General features: G+C 39.0%; 1 protein-coding gene across 2 annotated transcripts in view; it reads right to left on the reverse strand.

The window, feature by feature from the left end:
- LOC143237360 (cell adhesion molecule 3-like) overlaps window positions 1-6,914 on the reverse strand; it is a 245,821-nt gene extending 238,907 nt beyond the window's left edge. For both annotated transcript variants that reach the window (XM_076476551.1, XM_076476533.1), the window contains exon 1: window positions 6,775-6,914. The gene's annotated coding sequence lies outside the window, so the exon portion shown is untranslated. The remainder of the gene's footprint in view (window positions 1-6,774) is intronic.
- Between the last annotated feature and the right edge of the window lie 923 nt (window positions 6,915-7,837).

Raw genomic sequence — 7,837 nt, forward strand, 5'->3', positions numbered from 1 at the left:
CCTAAAAATGATGTCCTCACAAGGCTAGATGACGCCTAAAGGTGATGTCCTCACAAGGCTAGATGACGCCTGAAAGTGATGTCCTCACAAGACAAGATAACACCTAAAAGTGATGTCCTCACAAGGCTAGATGATGCCTAAAGGTGATGTCCTCACAAGACTAGATGACGCCTGAAAGTGATGTTCTCACAAGACTAGATGACACCTAAAAGTGATGTCCTCACAAGGCTACATGACGCCTAAAGGTGATGTCCTCACAAAACTAGATGACGCCTGAAAGTGATGTCCTCACAAGACAAGATAACGCCAAAAAGTGATGTTCTCAGAAGGCTAGATGACTCCTAAAAGTGATGTCCTCACAAAGCTAGATGACGCCTAAAAGTGACGTCCTCACAAAGCTAGATGACGCCTAAAGGTGAAGTCCTCACAAGGCTAAATGACGCCTAAAGGTGATGTCCTCACAAGATTAGATGACGCATAAAGTGATGTCCTCACAAGACTAGATGACACCTAAAAGTGATGTCCTCACAAGGCTAGATGACGCGTAAAAGTGATGTCCTCACAAGACTAGATGACACCTAAAAGTGATGTCCTCACAAGGCTAGATGACACCTAAAAGTAATGTCCTCACAAGGCTAGATGACACCTAAAAGTGATGTCCTCACAAGGCTAGATGACACCTGAAGGTGATGTCGTCAGAAGGCTAGATGACGCCTAAAGGTAATGTCCTCACAAGGCTAGATGACGCCTAAAAGTGATGTCCTCACAAGGCTAGATAACGCCTAAAAGTGATGTCCTCACAAGGCTAGATGACACCTAAAAGTGATGTCCTCACAAGACTTGATGATGCCTAAAAGTGACGTTCTCACAAGACTAGATGACGCCTAAAAGTGACGTTCTTGCAAGGCTAGATGATGCCTAAAGGTGATGTCCTCACAAGATTAGATGACACCTAAAAGTGATGTCCTCAGAAGGCTAGATAACGCCTAAAGATGATGTCCTCACAAAGCTAGATGACGCCTAAAAGTGGTGTCCACACAAGACTAGATGACACCTAAAGGTGATGTCCTCACGAGACTAGATGACACCTAAAAGTGATGTCCTCACAAGGCTAGATGACGCCTAAAAGTGATGTCCTCACAAGGCTAGATGACACCTGAAGGTGATGTCGTCAGAAGGCTAGATGACGCCTAAAGGTAATGTCCTCACAAGGCTAGATGACGCCTAAAAGTGATGTCCTCACAAGGCTAGATAACGCCTAAAAGTGATGTCCTCACAAGGCTTGATGACACCTAAAAGTGATATCCTCACAAGACTTGATGATGCCTAAAAGTGACGTTCTCACAAGACTAGATGACGCCTAAAAGTGACGTTCTTGCAAGGCTAGATGACGCCTAAAGGTGATGTCCTCACAAGATTAGATAACGCCTAAAAGTGATGTCCTCACAAGGCTAGATGACGACTAAAAGTGATGTCCTCACAAGGCTAGATGACACCTAAAAGTGATGTCCTTACAAGGCTTGATGATGCCTGAAAGTGACGTTCTCGCAAGGCTAGATGACGCCTAAAAGTGATGTCCTCACAAGGCTAGATGACACCTGAAGGTGATGTCCTTACAAAGCTAGATGACACCTAAAAGTGATGTCCTCACAAGGCTAGATGACTCCTAAAAGTGACGTCAACACAAGGCTAGATGACACCTAAAAGTGATGTCCTCACAAGGCTAGATGACACCTAAAAGTAACGTCCTCACAAGGCTAGATGACGCCTAAAAGTGACGTTCTCACAAGGCTAGTTGACGCCTAAAGGTGACATTCTCACAAGGTTAGATGACGCCTAAAACTGATGTCCTCACAATGCTAGATAACGCCTAAAAGTGGTGTCCTCACAAGACTAGATGACGCTTAAAGGTGACATTCTCACAAGGCTAGATGACGCCTAAAAGTGACGTTCTCACAAGGCTAGTTGACGCCTAAAGGTGACATTCTCACAAGGTTAGATGACGCCTAAAACTGATGTCCTCACAATGCTAGATAACGCCTAAAAGTGGTGTCCTCACAAGACTAGATGACACCTAAAAGTGATATCCTCACAAGACTTGATGATGCCTAAAAGTGACGTTCTCACAAGACTAGATGACGCCTAAAAGTGACGTTCTTGCAAGGCTAGATGACGCCTAAAGGTGATGTCCTCACAAGATTAGATAACGCCTAAAAGTGATGTCCTCACAAGGCTAGATGACGACTAAAAGTGATGTCCTCACAAGGCTAGATGACACCTAAAAGTGATGTCCTTACAAGGCTTGATGATGCCTGAAAGTGACGTTCTCGCAAGGCTAGATGACGCCTAAAAGTGATGTCCTCACAAGGCTAGATGACACCTGAAGGTGATGTCCTTACAAAGCTAGATGACACCTAAAAGTGATGTCCTCACAAGGCTAGATGACTCCTAAAAGTGACGTCCACACAAGGCTAGATGACACCTAAAAGTGATGTCCTCACAAGGCTAGATGACACCTAAAAGTAACGTCCTCACAAGGCTAGATGACGCCTAAAAGTGACGTTCTCACAAGGCTAGATGACGCCTAAAGGTGACATTCTCACAAGGTTAGATGACGCCTAAAACTGATGTCCTCACAATGCTAGATAACGCCTAAAAGTGGTGTCCTCACAAGACTAGATGACGCTTAAAGGTGACATTCTCACAAGGCTAGATGACACCTAAAAGTGACGTTCTCACAAGGCTATATGACGCCTAAAAGTGATGTCCTCACAAGGCTAGATGACACCTGAAGGTGATGTCCTCACAAGGCTAGATGAGACCTAAAAGTGATGTCCTCACAAGGCTAGATGACACCTAAAATTGACGTCCACACAAGGCTAGATGACACCTAAAAGTGATGTCCTCACAAGGCTAGATGACACCTAAAAGTAACGTCCTCACAAGGCTAGATGACGCCTAAAACTGATGTCCTCACAATGCTAGATGACGCCTAAAAGTGACGTTCTCACAAGGCTAGATGACGCCTAAAACTGATGTCCTCACAATGCTAGATGACGCCTAAAACTGATGTCCTCAGAAGGCTAGATGACGCCTAAAAGTGACGTCCTCACATGGCTAGATGACACCTAAAAGTGACGTTCTCATAAGGCTAGATGACGCCTAAAAGTGACGTCCTCACAAGGCTAGTTGACGCCTATAGGTGACATTCTCACAAGGCTAGATGACGCCTAAAAGTGACGTTCTCACAAGGTTAGATGACGCCTAAAACTGATGTCCTCACAATGCTAGATGACGCCTAAAACTGATGTCCTCAGAAGGCTAGATGACGCCTAAAGGTGACATTCTCACAATGCTAGATGACGCCTAAAAGTGACGTTCTCACAAGACTAGGTGAACTGCGATATGATGTCCTAACAAGAATACTTTACGTAAAGCTGAATATTCAAAAGACAACATAAAGCTTATGTCCTGAGGAGACAACATAAAGCTTATGTCCTGAGGAGACAACATAAAGCTTATGTCCTGAGGAGACTACATAAAGCTTATGTCTTGAGGAGACAACGTTACCTAAAAGTTTTGCACGAAATTCAAAACAAAACAAACCGACCTTTTTTTGCTATTTTTGTCCACGTGAAACTTATATGATTGATTTTCTTACTTAATAGATTACATTAACAACGGAATTGTTATAATTATCAAACAAGAAAAAATTCAAACTTTCACGTATTTAAAAATCGTTCTCATAAATAAACTGAATCTCAACAAATTAATTCTGTAGAAATCATAGCTTTATATTCTTAATGTTAGCTTTTGGTGATAAGTCAATAAACTTATAACGCGATTCATACTGTTAAGAATTTATACGTTAGATGTGGCGTGGCCTGGCATATTGGCCAGGTGGGTTAAGGCTTGCGACTTGTAATCTGAGGGTCGCGGGTTCGCATATCCGTCGCGCCAAACATGCTCGCTGTTTCAGCTGTGGGGACATCATAATGTTTCGCTCAATCCCACTAATCGTTGGTAAAAGAGTAGCCCAAGAGTTGGCAGTGGGTGGTGATGACTAGATGCTTTCCCTCTAGCCTTGCAGTGCTAAATTAGGTAAGGTTAGCACAGATAGCTCTCGTGTAGCTTTTCGCGAAATTTCAAAACAAAATCAAACCAAATTGTCAGGGAAACATAATTCTTTAAGAATGCAAAGTTATGACAAGTTAGCACGTAATTCCAATTCTTTAGTCACGAATATAATAACCTTACTATTTAATAATTCAGTATTCTCTTTGCTCCCGACAAAATTAAAACACATCAACGATAATATAAAAAAATATACTTTTACCTAAATATAACACAGAACATAACCCAATAAATTACAAAAGGAAAAGTCCCCCGCTGATTTAGCAGTGAGTCTACGGTTTTACAACTCTAAAGTCAGGGGTTCGATTTTCCTTGGTGGACTTAGCAGATAGCCTGATGTGGCTTTGGTATAAGAAAACTCACGCACAAAATGAAAGACTACAAAAATGTCATTATTGTCTTATTTAACCGTAAATGAGGCAAATGAATTCAAAGTTTCTAACACGTGTCAAAAAACAACTCACGAATATTGTATAAAACTACAAGATTAAATGAATAGATTCGTTTAACTTTGTAACTTTAATACCAATAGAACTTCAAGATTTATTTTGTTAATATTTTCAATTTCAACAGCACTTTTTACAACACACATGATAAAATGCGAGGTCAAAACCCATATGATTCAGACATAATAGACCCTAATTTAGACGAGGTAACCAGAAAGAAGACAACAAACAAGTAGAACCCTCCACCTATACGGCTACTCTTAACCGAATACCGGGACTGGCAGTTACTTTTATAGGGTTGCCACAGTTAAAAGTGAAGCGTGCGTACAATGGCATATCGTTGGCCCGAACCTTGGACATTCTATTCCAAAGTGTGGCATTCTAGCTTATTATTTATCACTTGAAAAACATTGGAAAGAAGTTAAAACACTTTTCTTCCATTTTATTTCCCAGTGGCTCAGCGGTACATCTATATCAGAGCCGTAAACCAGGTTTCGATACCCATAGTGGGCACTGCACAAATAGTCCATTGTCTGCCATTACGTTTAATTAATAACAATTTTTATTTCATTATTCAATCATATCACCGGATCCTTAAATATCTTTTTATATAAAATTAATATTTGATTTGAATTTTCGCGCAAGGCTACTCGAGGGCTATCTGCGCTAGCCGTCCTTCATTTAGCAGTGTAAGACTAGAGGGAAGGCAGCTGCTCATCACCACCCACCGCCAACTCTTGGGCTACTCTTTTACCAACAAATAGTGAGATTGACCATCACATTATAACGTCCACACAGCTGAAAAGGCAAGCATGTTTAGTGAGATAAGGATTCGAACCCGCGACCCTCAGATTACGAGTCGAACGCTTTCACCCACCTGGCCATGCCGGGCCGTTTTGTTTGTTTGTTCCGAATAAACATAACAGAAACTGTTGTTTGTTATTAAACACAAAGCTACACAAAGAGCTATCTGTGCTCTGTCCGCCACGGGTATCGAAAGCCGGTTTTTAACGTGGTGAGTCCGCAGATATACCGCTGTGCCACTGGGGGGTTTTCACTTCTTGATTATTTCTTGGCATGATATGCAAATTACAACAACATAAGAGAGCATTCAAAGAGTGATTTACTTGAAAAATCTCTTAACGTAAATGAATAGTAACAGCTGTTTATCAAATTCATTGAACAGTAACAGCTGTTTATCAGATTCATTGAATAATAACAGCTGTTTATCAGATTCATTGAATAGTAACAGCTGTTTATCAGATTCATTGAATAGTAACAGCTGTTTATCAGATTCATTGAATAGTAACAGCTGTTTATCAGATTTATTGAATAGTAACAGCTGTTTATCAGATTCATTTAGGTCTATAAAATGCTTAAACATACTTAGAAACTGCGTGCGACAGAACAGGACAATTCGCCCTAGAAGTTGACTGAAATAAATTGTTATTGTTTACTATTACGCACGAAGCTACACAAAGGACCATTTCTGTTCTTGTCACCACAGGTATCGAACCCGCTTTATAGCTGTTTCTGTCCGAAGACATACCGCTATTCATCTGAACCAAATCTCGCTGTACAGTTCTGAACATTTGTCAAAATTCTGCAGGACCTTCCAGGTAGTGTATTTTCATAATACATTTGTAATATATATATATATGCATCATTAACTTTAAAAACATATTTCACTTTCATTGCGTGTTTTAAATAAAATACATACATAATACTTTGCTGTATTTATTTATGTGGTTCTAATAAAAATTCGGATCGTATCGTGATCCGTCAAAATATAAACGCATCACGAGCAGTTGGATTGTAGGACCGCAAGTTTCTCACTCAGAAACGTGAACAAGTCGCACATCTTAACTTCATTGCTTTGTACGTTGTCACACAACTCAGTACAAGCTCGTTTATAAAACGCTGTTTTGTTAAACTTTCTATAATGTGCTGATTTATGTCTGCAATATAACCAGGTTTAGTGAGAAAATTCCACTGGCAACACTGAAATATCTTTCATATCATGAGACAAGTGCACTGACTAACTTAATTTGATTTAGGCAGTTCCAAGTCAAAAGACCTAAAGTAACTCGAATGCTAAAAATTATTTATACGGTTTTCACCTCAATACCTTAATCTCTCGTTTTCATCTTAAAAGAATCAAACAGAAGTAATTAGCATAAATGTCAGGACATACCTCAGAACCATCTGTATCTTCTCCGTCTAAATAAGCCGTCTTTGTATTCCATACTAAACAGCTTTAAAGCAAAGATGTTATTTAGTCGCTAGAACCCGTGTCTGGAAGAAAAGTAGCACAACTCATAGTTTCATCCACCTTCACGGTGAGACTGATTACTTGGTGTCCAAGGGTGACGTTTATCAACAGGAAAAGTTACCCACGCCCCCTATACAGAATTTCTGGGAAAAGTCCGAGTAAATGATACTGGAGTATTTTTGTATCAAGTGTTTAGTGCCATCTAGTGAAGAAATAAAGATACAGTCCAATAAAAAAACTGACAATTTTCATTTAACCAAAATGAATATTACCATATTTTAAACTCAACTTTTTATAGAAATAACTAATATGTGTGATCTAATCAGTAAATTATTTTAAAACACTATACCTAGGAAAACCTGAAATAATTAACATTTTTTATGGAAAAACTATAATCATTTTGTAAAGAAGCAAAGAACTTGTATTATGCGTCCTGTAAATAAATAAATCACACTGAACTCTTTATTTAAAGTTAATTTGGTTAAAACTAATGCTTTAAATGTTTAATATACGAATATTATTTTATGATTTGCATTATAACTTAATATGGGGATTTAGAGCTAAACAAAATGTTCCAAGCTGGCCAAAGCTTAATAACAGCAAAGACTTTTAATTCATGAAGAAATGCGTTCTAATTATCATAGTTTTACTTTATTACATTTATATTAAATCAACTACATTAATTAGTGGGTTGATTTTTATTTTATATTTACGCAGGTAATAAGTTTGGATCAGAACTTATTGATAACTGTATGCTTTACTATTTACACAGGTAACAAATTTGGATCAGAACTTATTGATAACTGTGTGATTTACTATTTACGCAGGTAATAAGTTTGGATCAGAACTTATTGATAACTGTCTGCTTTACTATTTACGCAGGTAACAAGTTTGGATCAGAACTTATTGATAACTGTTTGCTTTACTATTTACGCAGGTAACAAGTTTGGATCAGAACTTATTGATAACTGTGTCTGCTTTACTA

Source organism: Tachypleus tridentatus, chromosome 2 (assembly GCF_004210375.1).
Source record: "Tachypleus tridentatus isolate NWPU-2018 chromosome 2, ASM421037v1, whole genome shotgun sequence".
Classification (NCBI taxonomy): domain Eukaryota; kingdom Metazoa; phylum Arthropoda; class Merostomata; order Xiphosura; family Limulidae; genus Tachypleus; species Tachypleus tridentatus.